General features: G+C 36.2%; 1 long non-coding RNA gene across 3 annotated transcripts in view; it reads right to left on the bottom strand.

Moving 5' to 3' along the window:
• Positions 1–19,191, bottom strand: part of LOC135291068 (uncharacterized) — a 99,504-nt gene that overhangs the window by 71,399 nt on the left and 8,914 nt on the right. Inside the window, exon 1 of one of the 3 annotated variants that reach the window (XR_010353937.1) lies at positions 7,783–8,380. The exons of the other annotated variants lie outside the window; for them this stretch is intronic. This is a non-coding gene — a long non-coding RNA (uncharacterized LOC135291068). Of the gene's footprint in view, positions 1–7,782; positions 8,381–19,191 lie in introns of those variants that run through there. 3 annotated transcript variants of the gene reach the window in all.

Here is a 19,191-nt window from a genome sequence, read left to right on the forward strand (position 1 = left end):
GTTTTGCCAGAGACTGAGTCTAAAAATATTTTTTCTTCTAAAAATTAGTTTAAAAATGCTAATTTTAAAGAGCAATGAATAGGAACATATTTCAATACTTTGGTTTCTTGTATACCACAAGTATTTCTGGTCTTTCAAAGTCACAGTATACTAACTACAATTGCTAATTGTTAATGGTTGTGTTCTTTTTGGAAGCAGAATAGAGGTGTGGGGAGTAAGCAGGAAGATTGGAGACGTGCCAACCTTCTTTGAAAACTTTGATGTAAACCAAACACCTAAGAGAAGGGCACCCCATTTAAATTATCTTTCAGACTTCAGGAAGTCCCATCCTCCTTTCCTCAGGCGCAAAGAATTCCCGAAGTTGTGTAATAGGAAACATAAACTGAATTTATAGATTAATAAATGGTAGAATGGCAAATATTGCCGCGTTGCTGTCTGAGTTTTTCTCTACTCCCCCGGGCTGGGGAGGAGGCTGCACCGGCCGAGCTGTGGCACAGCAGCTGACAGCCGGGGGACACTGCCCAGATGCGCCGGGGCGTCCGGGGAGCGCCTCAGCAGGAGGCAGCGGTGGGCAGCAGGAAGGCGAAGGTGAGGGTGACTTCTTCTGAGGGTGACTGGAAAACCTAGCAGAACCCCTGGTATTTACTGTGCAACAGTGTTTTGAAAGAACATTAATAGGGAGATCTCAGAGATTCTTATTTAAGATAAGAATTTTGAAATGTGAAGAACCATGTTGATCCACCAGTCAGGAAAACACGTCAAATATTAAACAGAATTACTGAGAGGAAGATAGCTGTTTGTTTGGGGAGGTTGTTTTTGGTTTTGTTTTTTTTCTTTTTCCTATGAAGAAACCACTTCATAAGAAGTAGCAGAAACAATGGATTAAATTTAAAAAAATAAAAGTGTGATAATCTGGCTCTGTCTTGGTAGAGACCATACTGCTTGGTAAAGACACAAGATCAGAATTTATGCTGCAGAAAACAATCCATGCAATAATCCAAACCATCATCATTAATTAACACCTGAAAAACAAATTTTAGGAAAAAAGCTTTATCAAACCAAGACTTATAGCTTCTTTTCCATTTTATTCTTGTAATGATTGTCTTATACTTTTTTTTCCTATCTCTTTACATGATAACTCTGTTTTCTTCACAGAATATCATAAATTATTTCAGATAATTTCAGTATACGCATGACAATTGGACAATTCAGTATATGCATGAAGAATGACAATTTTTTCTGCTGTGGAAGGCCTTTCACTTCTAGTCAAGCTCCATTTCTTGTTCTTACAGATTATGTCATTATCTATCCTTCCATACAAAATTGTTTCAAAGGCATCCCACAAACAGAAGTCTGCAACTGAATATATTTCAAATTCTGTCTCACAAGCTAAGGATTAGACACATCAAGATGGAGTTTGAGTCAGACGTTGTCCCATTTCCACACCAGAGATGTCCTAGAACACAAGCAGTTAAATAAAATGTAGAATATGCAGCATGACTATGGAGTGATTTTCTGACTTTTTGTTTTAATAATTGGTGGCTGTACAACTGGAGGTTATGTTACTATAGATGTGCAAAAAAAGAATTCTCACAGCTGTAAGCAACTATTCTCTCCCTGAAATACACCTGGCTAATAAGATACAATCTATTAACAGGGAAGAAGAGGAAGTATAGCCAGCTCCCTTTCTCCTCTTTCCCAGAAGCAGTTGTTCAGTAGAATTTTGCCCAAAACACTTGTTTGACTTGAGGTCCCACCCCTCAACACTACTTCTTAACATGTAATCCTCAAAAAAAAAAAAAAGAAAATAAAAGCTGAGGAGTTTAATTGCCCAAGGTCTCTTGTCAGCCCAAATTCAATTCCATCTTTCTAATCACAAAATTATGCAAAGGCATAGGTTCCTGAAGGGATCAGCTTTGGCATGACAGACTTAACAACATTGCTAAGGTTTTCTCAGAACAACTTGCTGGATAAACTTATAATGCAATGCTTCTCAGAAAGTGTAAAGATGTTTTCACTCTTCTTCACATTGTCTTAAAACATCATACACTATTCTAACAGTTCAATTTTCTTAGTGTATGAACCACAGAAAAGTAAGGTATGTAAGCTAAGTAATTAGTTAATATGTGATTATATAGTTCTTTGTAATGGAAAAAACTCTCTTCCAAATTTTAGCTATGCTCTACATTATAAACGCTGGGCCACACCGTTAGCAGAAATTCTGGAAAGGGTTCCAACACACTTTCCTGAAATATTTCTGAGTACCAACCTTGTCACTCTTTGTCATGGCAGAGAATATATTTTTCCAAGAACACACATATTTTGGCCAATAAAGAGCTGTGAATGGAAGGCCTTGGTTTTCATTTCACCAGTCCCTCTGCAGAAGCTTTTCACAGCCTGATACTGTCAGCTGTGCTAGCCAAAAGTGATCTCCACACTCTCAGGTGGACTGATGCCAGATACCCAAGGAGGAAAGTAAGGCAGGATTTGTCTTCTATTTCCATGCAGCTCCATGAAATGAGAAATTTTGCTCTCAGTGCTCAGGCTTGATACAAATCCAGTTGGATATATGAAAATGATGAGTTTTACCTGAACTGTCCATCCAGCTTTAACAGTCAAAGTATTTTAAATTATCATTATTCCATTGAAATAAATGCGCAACTAAGCAACATTCTTTTCTGTGGGCATTGGCTGTGACACAACACTTTTGAGGCTCATCATGCCTGCAAGGATTGGATATATAGAATTGTCCTGTATGTGCCTCCCAGGATTAAACTCTGCAAATATTTCCATTGTGAGTTTATGTGTTTTATTCCATTGTGAATAAAACAGTGTTTATGAAAATCCTTGGGTGATTCTGCTATTGTTTATGCTTCAACTCTGCAACAGAACTTCAGCATTGCAACAGTGAGCATTACTACCCTAAAGCTTTTCCTGTCACCTAACACAATTCTGAATTACATTTTCAGGCTCCTTCTGAAGGACACAGCAATTTATTGATATCTACCAACAACACTCACAACAGCCACTAATCCAGCATGGAGCCACCTACTCTAACCAGCTCTGTGCCAATGCCAGACTCTTCAATTTCTACAGCATATCTGGATATCAACACTATCAGCTCTTCACAGTAGGGAAGTAGCTGCCTTCCTTGCCACACACAGGTGGTGAACTCACTCTGTAATTCCCAACTCTAAGAAAAAATAAGGTGGAGATAATAGCAATGACTCCATGTCCACTAAAGCACTTTACTGAATAATTAAAAAAACAAAACCTAGCTTCAAGTATGTCACTTGCTAGTTTCGGGATATGAACCAACAGTGAAGGCATTCCAGATTACATTTTGTATCTTTTGCATAGTGCAACAGTAGTAACCCCTGCAGGGTTATACACAGGACTCCGTAATAACCCCCCAAACCAGACCTCAGCAATCTGTACCCAAGAATCCCCTTCAAATGCTGACAAACACAAAGATCATCAAAAATTAAACTGAATGAGGTTTTGGATAGCTTTGACAGTTTTCAGCTTCTTCATTAGCCAAGTATCTGAAGATGAGACAGCTGACTATACCTGTCCCTCCTAGTGATGAACTCAATGCTCAGGTTATCCTCCTTCAGTTAAAAGGTGAATTTTACACTGTATGAAACTATAAAAAGTTGGGATAGACAGCAGTCTCAATGTTTTTAAAACTATTACATGAAGTTAAACTAAAATTTTAATGAGTTTGATGCAATTTTTTGTAGTCACATTAATTTTGCCCAGGAAAAATTACACTGGTGGTTTGAATTTTTCTGTCACACCCTTCAGATTTATTTTAGATGTATAAATACATGTATATAGAAGCAATATTTTGACAGAGTTGACAGAGATGTGTTCCAATATTGTAATCCTCCAAGTCATCCATTATGAAATGCATATTTAGAGAACAGAAGACTTCTGTAAAATGTTTAAGTAAACAACCTTGGTCCTTTATGCATATATACTTTTTCATTCAGTCATATGACTTTTGTTTAAAATATTGCTGATCATTCTCAGTTTCTTTTCCAAAATTTAATCTGTCATTTTATTGGAGCAATAACTCTGTCTACAGTTAAACTGGGAAACTAAATGAGCTCTGATAAGAGTAATATTGAAAACCACTCTCCGCCAAAAATGAAAGGAGATTCTAGCTTCTTGCACTTAATGAACTTTGTCTCACAGAGCTGCTCTAAGAATGCCATCCATTTGTAAAATAACCCTTCTTCAGATAGCTTTATCCAGTTAGACACTGGATTGCTAATTTTATTTGGTCAACACCAGATATTGAGCAAATTTGGTTAATACAGCTTTTCTTCTGAATTGACTGACTTAAAAAAATGGATAGCAATGACACTTCTTGGCCACTTTTGCCGTATCAGCTGTGGAGTATACAACAAGCAGTTGCTGAACAGTATTATTTTCTATCCATCATAGTGCAAAAAGCTCTGATAAATTACAACAATAAAGGCTTCAAGAATTACAATTAATACTTAATGGAATAATGTAAATCCAGCTTGCGTATGACTTGGGGTTTGTGTTCTTTTTCAAAGAGCAAAACATTAATGCACAGCAGCAGAAGTGCATCTTTTTTTCCCCTGCAGTCTGAGCTATGAAAGACAAAGTACTAAAGTTGCTTTACTTGTATTGCGGAGTTATTAGGGGTTTTTTTAGCCTAGTTTAAAAGGAGGCAGAAAGACATTGTGTCTCCCAGAGCTCTGTAAAAACCAAGTTAATGGTATTCTGAGTCTTTAGACACATTTACACGTCCTCCATCTGGTTCGGAAGAAAAAAGCCTAGATTTCAGTAACAAAAATTGTACAGATCTGCCTTCAGGCAGCAGAAAATGCATGTGATAAGGGAATAGCCATGAAGTGTAAAGGAGAATTTAGGTCTTAACACTTATTGACTAGAGACTGTAAAGGAGATGTGAAGGATGTGTGAAAAATCCTAAATAAAAGAGTTGGCATAACATATAATGTGGGTAAGAAAACGTGCTTGGAAGGGATGAAACTGTCTTTAAAGAATTTGGTAAGAGAAGAAGCTGGGATGGGAAAAATAAATTACAAGAGTGAAGATAAACAGCATTCTGCATCCAGGGCTTGTTTCAGGAAATACACCACATTCTGCAATTCACCTAGGTACATTATTATCCATAGTAACAATACTCAAAATGCACAAATTTGGCTCTTCTCTTCCCCTCTATTAGGTTGTATTCTTACTTCATGTAAGGAGTGCTCAGACTCAAGGGGCAGTTAAGATATCAGAAATAGCAAACAAAAATCATATTTTTATTAACCATTCCATGCATCCAAGGGACATTACTCATAGCAAAACCCATTTGCCAAATTTGGCATCAGTAAAGTGTATAGTGTTTGTTTCCTAAGATAAACAACAGCGCAGGAAGAATTAATAAAGATTCATTCTTCATTATAAAGGCTATAAAAATATATAAATATATAAACGTTATATAAATAAAGTTAAAAATTGTATTTTCTTGATGCATTTAGAGGTACTGGAAGTGTTATATTTGGTTGTGTATGTTCCAATACCAGGCCTAAAACCTGTTGAAATGTTTGGACAAAGCTGCTGAATTGTGGGGCATTTTTTTCTTCTTCGTTTGCTATTAAAATGATGACAAATGTCATCTTTCTACTTATGTGAGTAGAAAACAAGGCTAGCAATAGCTATGTAAGGCCTGGTTTCCTACTTCTTCAACAAGCTTATCAGAGTACCGCCTTTCTTCAGTTCTAAAGCACACAATGAAAATGGGATTTTTCCTTTTCTTCTCACTAATACCACTGGTAACCCAGTAGCAAAAAAGTTAGCAGTCATCTAAATCCTAGCGCAAAATATATTCATGTACTGCTGATACAAATTTGGGTTTATGCTAATATTGACCTTTATCTGACCTTTAGCTTGGCAGGAGTTCCCTCCTAAGCATTTGACCTTAAAACAGCAATCTTGCCAATTTTAGGCTAAACAGGCAAGACCATTCCACTCTTCTAAGAGGCTCTTTCTTTATTTCAGAACTCCTTCTACACACCCATTTCTGTACAAGTTATTTTTCTGGAGAAGAAGCAGGCAAAATTGTCCCTTCTGTATTTCAGACAATAGGATCAGAAAACCCAAAAAGATTGAAAATATTGAAATATTAAAGAATGAAAAAAAACAAAGGTGAGAACACTACAGAAATGTCTATTCATTACTGATTCACAGAATCAAGTCTTAACTGTGCATCGAAGAATAAATTATATTTCATAACTCAAAACTAACAAGCCATAAAGTCTGATTTGAGCTGACTGCTACTACTCAGAAATGGAATGTAAGAAAAAAATCAATACTTCCATGAAAATTTTATTTGAGTCCTTGGTAGCGCACACTAAAAGAAAAAAAAAAATACAAATACAATATTAGGAGTTACGATGAAGTAATAAAGAAATTATGAAAGGAAACAAAAACCAGAGAAAATAAGCCACTGTATCAATCTATGGCATGTCTGCCTCTTGAACACATGGGGTATGAAACTTTACATCTCAAAAAAAGAATAGAATACCTGGAAAACATTCAAAGGCAGCAAGAAAGCTAATCAAAGCCTGCAGTATAAAAGAACAATTAAATAGGCTTATACTCATCAGCCTGAAAAGAATGCAAATGAAAGTGGCTGTGGTAAAGTTTTGTAAAGTTGTGGGTGTCAGAAAGGCAGTGGAAATGGAAATGCTGTAAAGAAATGGCAGTAAAATGTCTTTCTGTTTGGAGTGCTGGAGCAAGATCATGTCCTGCAGATATACCCTGCATACACCAATCTGTGCTATTCTAGCTTTTCTCCCCTCAGAGAAATGTGTTGCTGGGTGTAAAGTAAAACAGGATACAATAAAGCTATCCTGAATCTGTTAAAACAAAGTTATGCAAAAACACCCTTCTACAACCAATGTAATATTCAGCCAAGGCATTAATTGAGTATGAGCATAAGCAGCATACATACCACTACGGAGCTTCATAGACATGAATTTAATGCTGCCCACGAACATCTAAGCAGCATTCTTTAAATGCCTGAAAACAACCGAACAATCAATAAAGTAAAAGCAAAAAAATTAAAACATCTCATGAATATCTGAAGAGAAGTCAGAGATGTCGATGATGAGAGTAAGATCTCTTGTTAGATGTCCAACTTAAAATAGTTGAACAAAAGATAATTTTCAAGTGTTAACAGTGCTGTATTTCTCAGCAGAGGAGTTGACACATGTCCTTCTTCAGTTGCTGACCTAATTTAACAAAAAGTCATCTCATGGGACAGACTTTTAGTGACTCTGAAGACAGAGCATAAAAAGGAGATGAGCAATGAAATCCTGCCATATGCTATAACATATGTACAATAACATTGATTGCTTGCACTGCAATGAATTAATGTCAACATCAGGCTCTCCAATTTAAGCATACCATGATAAATTGTAAACTGAGTTTTACCAAGAAAACAACCACATTTAAATAAGATGAAAGAAAACCAGGAGAGTTGTTCAGTACCATCACTTTTCTTAAAATGTAACAACACTTAAGTATTATATTTTACTTTTAAATTCTGACTGTTTTCCATAACAAATAAACATTAATGTTACAGCATCTAATGGTATAAACTACACTAGGTAAAATGCCCCATATCTGTTTGGACTTTTGGACAGCAGGGCCAAATGTTTTTTGTTTTCAAATGAAGTTTTCAAATGAAGACTGTTTTTATGTTTAAAAACCAGTTCAAGAGTGATGTCGCACCTGGATCCCGGGGGGAAATGGCTAGCCGTGTTAACCCCATAGCTGCTCGGCCCTTTTCCTCCAAGCGATGTCACCGAGTGGCCGCTCCCGGCCCCAAGCTCCTGAGCTGGGGCCGAGGGTAGCGGTTCGGCCTTTCGGCTGGAACCTCTCCTTCCACTTGGCCTGGCCCAAGGTGGGCACCCGAAGGGGTTCCTCGTGGTAGCTGAGTGGCAAAAAGAGAGAGAGGGACTCCCTGGTGGCAAAGTTCCAAGATATTTATTCTTTGCCAGAGAGACAAGTGCCAAGATGTTACAGTGAAACATACTCAAAGAGAGGACACACATAAAAGTGCAGACAAACACATTACAACAGTTTAAAAACAGGGGCAGTCTCAGGGGAAGGGACTGCCTACAAATCAACCAAGGGCTAGCAAGGAGGAGCATGGGCTGGGCTCACATTAACATAAAGCCAATGGGGAAGAAGGAGGGAGGAGTGAATACATAATCTGCAAATGGATGAAGGGAAACAACATAACTGATATGGAACCTTCTGGCTAAAGGGGTGTAGCAAACAATAACTGGCAAGCTGCAGGGGCAGGGTTTAGAGGAGTGACAGGGAAGAGTCGGGAAACATGGGAGGTGTGGAGGGGATTGACGTGGGGATTGACATAAGGAAAGGTGGGAAAATATAAACACCTTCTGGGAAGAACCATTAGGAAAACTGAACACGGGGGTATGGAATAAACCATTTCCAAACATAGGAAAATCTAACATATTATGAATTAAACAGTTTAAACCCAAAAACAAACCACAACGCAAGAGGTTCAACTGACTTCACAAAAATTACAGACCTTTTCAATATCAAGTTATAGAAAGATCCTTTTGGGACGAGGGTCTAAAATCAGTCTGAACAGATCTGGGTTTGTTACTTTAGATCACTCTACAACATTGTGTTACAAACAGCGTGAAGTGGGAATTGATTTAAACCTCTCTGGAAGTGAAAAGAAATAGCGTCTTATTTACACTTTATGGAAAGATGGTAAAAGAACATTTCTGAAACAGCTCCTTGTAGCTGAGTTTTTGTTAGGATTTGAGAACTCTTAGAAATCAATTTTCTTGCTTTGCAGTGAAATAAAATACAATTTAAAAAGAAAGCCCAGTATGCTACTTAAAAAAAAAAAAAAAATGCATTGTCAATTTTGTATGTTCAATTACCAGGATAAAGAAAAGGTAAACAAAACAGCTAAGAATTCAAAGGAAAATGGCTCCAGAAGGCTGGGTTTTACATCTATAGCCATGACTATAAGTATGATGGGAAGTCAGTTAGAAGTACTATATAAAGTCATACTGAAACCATAGTAGGCTAGCATTTAGAAAAATATTATGTCTCCATAATAAAGTGTTTCTTGGAGATGATTTAAAATAAAGTAACTTTCAAGATCAAGGAACAGGGTAAAAGAATGTGTACAACAACAAATTTGGAGAGGAATGTGTGGGATAGGGAGTGATAAGAAGAGCCAGAAGCTGATTGCTTTTTTATGCTCCCATTTTTGATTATTTTTCCTGCCATGTCTCTTAATTTCACTCCCAGATACAGAACCAGTGCAGTTATATCAATGTAAATGTGATTTCACCAATGCAACATCAGGTAGCAAGATGCACAAATAAGAGTAAAAACTGCCCTTCATCTGACTTAGAGTAGCTCACCCTGAATTGTATCTCTGTGTGTCATATCTCATAATATAAAATATGTATTTCTCTATATTTCTCTGCATTTTAGAAACTGGTGGCAGTTTTATTTCTTTGTCACTATCAATGTGAGCAAAGATAATTTTGTGCAAAATCTACAAAAATATATGTACACATTTCAAAGCCTGCTATATATACAGCAAATTGATAGGTAGTAGCATTTCCTGCAAAGTGCAGAGAAGGGCAGGGGCTCCAATGTCTTAACTACCAAGACCAGAACAGCTCTACGCTCACTTGGTGCCTCACTGTTGCTGATTTTAAGCTGTATTTTCTGCAGTAGTACTAACAAATCTCTGGTTTGGTGAAGGATAGTTAATTCTTTTGCAGTGTTATGAAAATGCTAAGTACGCTTACTAAGGGTTCAAGATAGGAAAATGCAATACATTTATCCATGAGGGTCCTCTCCTTCACATTGATTTAACATAGTGAAAACTACCCATATGGTACAACATATGGCAGAATTCCAGTATCTCTTCATGTACCTGATTCTTCATTCTCAGTGTAAACAAATGGCTCTTTCACAGGGGGATACTGAATCAAATTGGGTCACAGACTGAATGATTTTGTTTTTTCCTAGGGTAGATTGAAAAAGGAAAATCGATAAATCAAAACAGACAACAGATGCTTTTTCATCTTAAATAGGAAAAAACACAATTCACAGTACAGTTATGGTATGCAGGTGGGCTGGTTTTACATTAGGACATACGCATTTTGAGCTTTTTGGCATATTTTAGAGGGGCTTTTTTTTCCATACCCCTTCTATTAACCAGTAATGGTAACAGACCAGTAGATGGTAAGTTTTTTTCCTAATTCTGGCTTTTTTTTTTCCCCCAAAAAACCTTTCAGAAACTGAACTTTATGGCACATATTAGAATGCTCAGTTTCAAAATTACTTTAGATTTACGAAGCAAACCTCTATACTATCAAATGTTCAGTTCCATTTCATCCCATTTTTAAGGTGAAGTTTAAATGCTTAATTCACAGGAGCTTGTGACCTGTATATCATAATATCACAAAAATACACCAGAACCTCTTTTACTACTTTACAAAGAGAAACACTGGAGACTGGATTAACTCTGAGAGAAAATAAAAGTAAAATCTTGACTTTAGGAAATTATTTGCCACAAGGACATCTAATATTTTCATACTTACAAGGAATGAGTAGTGAAATCTTGACCAGGTTTTTATGTGAAATAAGAATGACACAAGAACTGATTTAAATATCAACAGCCTTGATTTATGCACTCTAGATACACATATGTTTTGAGTATCCAGAAATACAAACCTATAGAACTGACAAATTCAGTAGACTGCTACTGAACAGGTATCTTTTCCACAATCAGCTGTGTATGTTTTGCAGGCAATAATAGATTTTAAAAAAGAATTTGAAGACAAAACCTCTGATATGAACAAAATCTGTACAGAGACAAATCAAGATCCATGGAAAATGAGCTCAGAAAATGAGTTAATTTCTACTCTCTTTCTCATTTGCTGACCTGCCTGGTCTCCTCTAGGTGCTAAAGTTAGCGCTGTGAAAGAACAGTTACTGCATTTGCACCAGGCTGCAGGTCCTCCAGGGAGATAAAATTGAAACACAAATTGGAAATGGCATCACAGAAATAGCACTTCTTTTAGCGGTTTTAATTTTTTTTGCTTCAGTTCTATACCAGTGTACAGCGGCACAAATCCAGTTGACCAAGTCAGATTTCTAGACATGATAGGATAGAACTCAGGATAACAAAGATTCAAATTTCAAAATATCAAATATTTGAATTAACTGAAACATAATTGTCTATATCTGTATATATAAAATAATTTTCAAGCAATTTGAGACCTTTTTACAGTGAATTTTTAATCAGAAATATGTCCTTCAAGGCATGTGATTTATGATTGAGTTACAGTATTTCTTTCAGAAGGTTCTCTTAATTTCAGACCAGAACGAATCCTGGAAGAATGCTGATATTTTTATTTCAAAGGTCATTAAACTCTTGAAAATTTGCTCCTTATATCCAGTATGGTTTTGTTTAGCTTTTTGCTTTGGTTTATTAGACTTATTATGGCCACTGTGTAAAAAAAGAGAAGCATTACTGTATACTTTCCCCCATATAAATAATTACAAAGCAGCATTAAATTAGCTTTCAGTTTTCATTCTGATTAATTAAAACACAGAATTCTTTTTTTTTTCCCCTAAATTTATTTCTGTAAAGTATTTTTTCTGTTATTTGGATCTCTCTTTTGATCCTGTGCTGAGTCACCTCCAAAGTTTCCAAGAACTTGTCTTGGATTAGGAAGAAAAAAATCTAAATTGCATTGTTCTTAGTGTCTGAAAAACAGAGCACCACCACCACAGTGTAGCACAGTAGTTATATATGCTTATAGAAAATAGGATAATGACAATATAGTCATTTGCCCCATCATAAAGTTAGCTTTACTATATGTATACAACATAGAACACATTGGAGTGTCACCAATATAGGGCTGATGAAAAGAAGCCATTAGTAAGTATTCGCTATCAAGGTGCACCAAGAATCCCTTGATCATATGTTACTTCATGTTACATTGGACTAAAAAAGAGAGATATTTCTTCTACTATTTTTAAAAGACCTGTGTTATAGTGAAGACCTAAAGTCTTCTTAACCTGTCACTGTAAAGACTTTTCCATAACCAAAAATACATTAGTCAGAATTTATCTTCAGGTGCAAAAAATCACTCCAGAAATTATTTAGTGAGTTTGAAGACCTAAAGCAATGCAAAGCTAACCCATATATAAACATTTAAAACACTGGCCTGCTGTGATTGACAGCCACTGCCTAAACCAGCAGAATAATCATAGTCTAAATCTTCAGGAGTCGTATTTGGAGAGCACAGAGAGAGAACGAAAAACAAAGGCTTGTTTGTAATAGATTTATATGTATGTAGGTGTGCCTTGAGTTAGGCTAAAGAACAGGGATGAAACAACTGGAGTTTTCCCCTATATTTCAGTCAGATTGAAACAAAGTTAAATTTTCCTCAAATGAAAAAATAGTTCATCAACTCTCTTGTTTGTTTTGCATATATGTTCCCCAATAAATTATTGCTTAAGTATTATGAGGGCAGGCAACAGCAGGCTAATTCTCATTAGCATCACATTTTTACCCAGATTTTTTTATCTGCATGATTATGTAGGAAATCTTGTGAAAAACTTTTCTGGTAGATTTTCATGCCTGTACAGTCAAGCAGAAAAGAAAAGAAGGCAAAATTGAAAAAAACTAATAGTTCAGCTGTATCTTTCAAAATGGTTTGAGATTCACCATATGAAGATCTGAAATCTGCTAGTGGACAGTGTGTCTGACACCAGTAGTTTTCCATATGAAATCTAAGTCAAAATGATAGGTTTCCTGTACACACATGCAAATGGCTCTTCCATCTATGACTAATATGAAATCTGCATCTAGGAAAGCTGGAAAGACTTCAGAGAAAATCAAAAGTCTCACAGTGTTATGAAAAAAATATATATCCTGGGGAGCGTAGCAGGGACAAAGAAGTCATAAGTAAAATCCAACTAAATTCCAGATGTTATATGATGATAAAATAACAGACAACATATGAAGTGACTGGTCACAAAAGCAGAAGAATTACATTCCAGGAACTCCCTTTCATTCCTATATGAATGATTTTTTTTTTTAAATTTAGCCAGGTGAGAGGGAGAAATGGAAGTATTTCATTTACTGGGTGGCCCTTTCTGAGTTTTAAGTGCACAAGTTTTTCTGCATGAGATGCATGCAGGCCAGCTGCTAGATAATATTTTTGTGTTCCAAATCTCTCCAGTTTGCAGAGAGATTTCTGGAAGCGGAGCGACTGCTTTAGACTTTTAAAAATGTACTAAAATAAGGTTACTTTTCTCTGTCTTTGGAACATAGTGGGGTATACTATAAAAAGTGGGCATGTCAGCTGGGAGCATCTTTTACAGTTTTGTAGGGTTTTTTCCTTTAGGAAGGAATAGACTTCAATGACAGTATTTTATATTGCAATATTTTTTCTATCACAAATAGTTTCTTCAAATAAGAGAGAAATAACAGTGTTCTGATTTCAGCTGGGACAGAGTTAATTTTCTTTTTATTATCTGGTACAATGTTGTGTTTTGGATTTAGCATGAAAATAATGTTAATAACAATAATATTTTAGTAGTTACTCAGTAGGGCTTACCTTAAGGCAAGGACTTTCCAGCTGCACAAGAAGCTGGGAAGGATGTCAGCGAGGACAGCTGATCCAAACTCACCAAAGGGATATTCCATACCATAGAACATCATGCCCAGTATATAAACTGGGGGGAACTGGCTAGGAGGTACCAATTTCTGTTGTGGGACAGGTTGGTAATCATTCGGTGACTGCTAAGCTGTTGTATTGGTCATCCCTTGGTAACTTCCTCTCTCTTCTGTTGTTGTAGGTTTTGTTATTATTATTATTATTGCTGCTTTTGGTATAATACCATAATATTTTCCTTTATTTCAGTTATAAAGTTGTTCTTATCTCAAACCAAGAGCATTTTTTACCTGATTTTCTTTCCAGTCCTACTGGAGGTGGGGCAGAGGGGTATATGAGTGAGTAGCTGCATGGTACTTCGTTGCCAGCTGGGGTTAAAACACAACAGACAGGCAAACAAACAGTAAGTCTTAAAACCACCATAGGGAGTCTCCCTGTAGATCTTTCTGATGTGATAGAAGCAGCAGGAACTATCATTTTGGATTTAGCGTTTGACAGACTAGTGTTTCTGTCAGTATTCTGAAAGCAATAAATGCCTGTTTGAAAAAATGCATGATGACTTAAAGGTTCTATTTACTAACTAGTTGAAAGCTACTTCTGAGAAATCTAACAGTTATCAAGATAAAGCAAGAATGGGACAATGGTCAGCAATTTAATTCAACAGTTTCAGAAAACAACACAGCAACAACCATGAAGATTTGTTTTGATAATATAGTAATACCTCCCTTCTTTTCTGTTTTGTGTACCATGAAAATAGTACTAAGTCCCTGACTAAATGACATGATCTGAAGAATAAGGACAGGTTCCAGTTCTGACATGAAATAATGTGGAAGTATCCTTTGCTTAGATTCAGCAGGCAGTATTGCCAAGTGAGGAATCAACTGAAATTTTTAATATGCTTCTTTTACATGTAAATTTAAGAAAAGGCCAGGGTTACCTCACAAAAAAACTCTAAACTTTTGGGCTAGGTTTGACTGTGTATTTAGTTCTGGACTGTGCAAAGCATGTGCGGGTATCTTAGGCTTCAGCAGTTACACATCTCAGTTTCAACCTTCTGGAGTGTCTGTCACTTATTAAGTATTTTTATGACAGATCCATAGAAAATGTGCTCTGGAATTCATTATTAATTATTCTGGTGATATAATGACAGCAGGGTCTATTTCAGCTCCTTCTTCAACCCTGTAGTTGAAGGGTATCAGACTTTTCACTTACACGTTTTCACAACAGCTTTTTTATGCTTTGGTATAGTGTATAATTTTTTATTGCACTTGAAATTTCTTTGGTGCAGCTCAATCTGCCCGAGAGAGTATTGCCAGCTATTTGGGCTGCCGTCATTTACTGCCTACAAACCCAACCCATCCTCTGTAACTTAATAGTTTAAATATGCTTTTCTTAAATACCTGTCCCATCTACCTCCAGGCATCTTCTTACTGGTTAAAATGTCAAGACTGAAAACTTAATTTATCATTTCTAAAATGAGCTGCAAAGTACAAACTGCAATTTATTACATTGTCTGTAAGTAAGAATCTGTATTTTATTTTCTGCCTTTTTATCCCTTCAAATTTTGGATGTTCCCCGACTCTATACTGAGTGCATCTTTTTCCTCTTCCATTGCACTGCCAGCATCTGTTTTTGACTGTTAATAATTTTATGTGTCCAAAAACCCCTTGCTGATCTGTCTCCATTAGACAAAACTATGAAAATTTGTATCAAGACTAGTTAAACTCCTTATGCATACATGTATATATGTAAACACATAACTGTGTATATATATATTTATATGTATGTGTGTGTGTGCGTGTGTATAAAGAAAATCTATGTCCCTTTTACAATGAATGAGCTTTTAGTTTTTTAGTTACAAATTAGCAATCAGCTTCTGTGGCTGAGGGCTAGCTTATTCCTTTGACGTTGGCTAGTAAAAATCCTTGGAACATAAATATATGCAATAAGCCAATAACTCTGCCTGCCTTTCTGCTGCTCTTGAGGGTATCTCAGTTCTGGCAAACAGACGGATAATGGGAATTAGAAGGAGGAGAAAAAAACAGCAATAAAAATATAAATCACAAAAGGAAGGAAATCCATTTGGTCTTTGGCAGCAAAGATACCACTCAGCTAATCCATGATGAGTGCAATCCAATACTCCTTTATATAATCCTGTTCTTGTGGAAGAAAATTAAAGTTTAATGCAATAAAGGCTGACACAAATCACTTTTGTTGCCCAGAAGCAGATTAAAGAACAGTTAACATCATACAAATCTAATTTATTTTCTGTTGTTGTTGTTTTATTTTATCCAGTGACATATTTATTCCTTAATTCACAGTGTCAATTTTTGATTATTAAGCATATATTCCCGATGTAAGAAAGATTCTGTGATGCAATGAAAGGAAAAGAAAATACTGACAGCCAAGAAATTTTTAGTTTTTAAATGGTACAAGTTAAGAATCTTTCAAAATTTCATAAATTTTTCATAAATTGATATGGATCCTTACTTTTAATCAGTCTGTGTCCAGGGGACTTAAAAATACACATAAAGGAAGTGGAGAGCTGTCATTCATAATTGGAACTGTACAGGTCGCTCCCATTAGCTAATACTCTCTAATACATATGCATTTGTTGTTCTGCAACACATTAGAGATCTGTCAACAAGGGACAAACTGAGAATTTCTGCAAGAGAGAGAGCAATGTAAGAGAATTGTGACCCTGATCTTCCATTTTATTACTCCAGCCATCACCCTCAACATGCCCTTCATCAGCAAATTGGGCTGGAAAAAACCAAGAAAACAAAACAAGGTGAAAACAAACCCTAGGCATATTATGCTCCATACAATACATTCTTTCATGACAGAAAAGGTTACAATTTATCTGTAATGTTGATCAGGCTTATGACTGTGTTGAAATAGGATCAGGTTTTTCATTTTCTTTGCCTTTGTCCCCAGCTTCAACATACAGTCTCTCACAAATTCCTTTGGGAAATTTCCCTTCCTACACTTCATATTGGTGGTACAACATAACCGCAGACATGTGCAGAGAATGCAGGAGACCGGGTACAGTTACCATTTTTCCCAGTAGAGCTATCAGAATATTATCCACGCACTAGAGAAGTTTGTGAAATACAATACAGAAGTGGAAAGGTTGCATAATTTTTCCAGTATTTCTCTTCTTCACAAGTATTTTTGAAGCAATATCTCTGTAGGTGTATCCTTGGAGAAAGAAGGGGTTACTTTTGAACAGAACTGGTGCTAAAAACATACCTTAAAAACATGAACAGGTCTATTTTCATTTTCATTGTATTATACTGTCCTCACTCAGACTGTAGGTAAGGAAAAGCCAACACCTTGTGCCACTTCAAGGCCTCATTACTGTTAGATTTAAGGGATTCTTGAGACTAGGTTCATGAGCAAGCTATTTGCTCTGGAAATGCCACTTTACCAGGAAGAAGAGAAAGGAAACAGATCACAAAAACCTATGAAATATTATATCCTAGGAGTGCCCTGTGGGAAGAAATTAAAAATAATAGGGTTTTATTGTGTCTCAGTGACACCCAGCTAACTCTTTGACAGAAGCTATTTCATGTCTTCTTGACACATGTTCTTTGCCTTACATCTGTTCTTACCTATGTTAAGAATTTAGCCCAACCACGTGCACCAGCAAGGCCAAAGTAAAAAAGGTAGTTCAAGAACCATCTCCTTTCCAAATTTCAACATGCATGGCTATTTAAAACTGGGTTTCTCAGGCTGCTGTAGTCACACTTTTTTTAGGTCTGTTTTAAAGGGACATAGCATGAAATCAGGCACATTTCTGTTGTGTTTTGGTTTATTTGTTTTCTTTTTTCAAGAACAGATTCTCATTTTTGGCATGTGAAAGCAAGTCTATAGAGAGTATATGGGAAGAATTGTATACATTTAGGAATACATGGTTCTAACAACCAATTTTTAGTTAGAGATGGTGCACTTTAAAAGACCAGAAAATTTCCGCCACAGAAAATACTAGAGTCTTATTTTCCCTATTTACTTATTTTGTATATATGTGAAGAATGTCACAACAGCATATTTTATGACCCTGTTATATTGTGATCTACTCTAATCAGCAGTACAAAACTCAGTCTCTGGCCTCTGGAATGCCACTGGATATATAAGTCAAGTCCTAGTTTACCAGACCACTTGTACTGGTTTCCTGTTCTTAGTGGAAAAGTACTAAATGCAGAAGCGGGGGATAGGGCATGGTGGTGTATATTTGTGTGTGTGTCTGCTTCGTAATCCCTTTGCAGCCTGCCAGCCTTCAACTGCAAATGCCATCATCACGAAGGCAATAGTTGAATCCAACAGGTGGGGCCATAAACCATGACATTTCTAGTAGGTTCAATTGTAGGGGGTGTGCTGGAATACTTTTCAGTACAAACGTGGTTTCACTTGATATCTACATCAAGACCAGGGACTTAGTTTTTACTCCAAGTCCACATGAAATAGGGTACACAGTGCCCACCCAGTAGACTTTATGACGTTCGAGGTGCCTAAACCTCTGACCTATATCATTCCCATCTTTGCTGGTTCAGCTGCCACATGGTGACAACCTGCTAGACTCTGTGTCTGGTCTAAAAGTGATTTAGTGCACAGTAGAATTAAAGTATTAGCATGGTATTCCTGTCCACCCAACCTGAAAGGGCTTTTTGATGGTTGTAGGAGAGGTTCCCTGGAGGAAATTGCAATATACAGGGATTTGTTGTGAGCCTATTATTGCCTAGTGCTAAGACAGTTCATAAATTTACATCTATGACATCTATGCTCCATTTTTTTTTCATTACTGCACTTCCTTATGACAATTTACTAGCTGCATTCCTCAATAAAAAACTACTCTGTGATTGAACAGCAAGATGCAGACTTTACCTACAATTTTTCCCGGTTCTAAAGTATAGATATATAAGTTAGGAAAACAGACCTAATTAAAAGACAAAGTATACTTCAAATTAGTATCTCATTTAGATCACAGTTGTTTTGCTGTCAATTAATTTATTTTGCATCCATACCAAATTAAAGATAAAAAGACCAAAATGTGCCCAGCTTTCTTTTCAAAGTGCTAATACTATTACTACTACTACTACTACTACTATACATCATTATTCTATAAAACAGAAAGTCTATAAAAGTTATTCCATTAAATAATCAAGTACTGAGGGTTAGCTTCTTTGAAAAAAATCACCTTTCATTCTAAGATATTATCATTATTATTGCTTTAACATGACTATCAAAATTACATTAGTACTTGCATGCAAGGTAGCGAAAGACAAAACAGATACGATCTAGCTGTAGACAGCTTTTTCTGAACACTGCAAATACAAAAATGATGAATTTGGAGAAATAGGACAGTACAATAAGGGTTAAGACATAGATTCAGAAGAAGAATGAAATTAACTTGCAAATATTCCAGAACAAATTTCTAGTA

The sequence above is a fragment of the Passer domesticus genome, chromosome Z (assembly GCF_036417665.1).
Source record: "Passer domesticus isolate bPasDom1 chromosome Z, bPasDom1.hap1, whole genome shotgun sequence".
NCBI classification, from domain to species: domain Eukaryota; kingdom Metazoa; phylum Chordata; class Aves; order Passeriformes; family Passeridae; genus Passer; species Passer domesticus.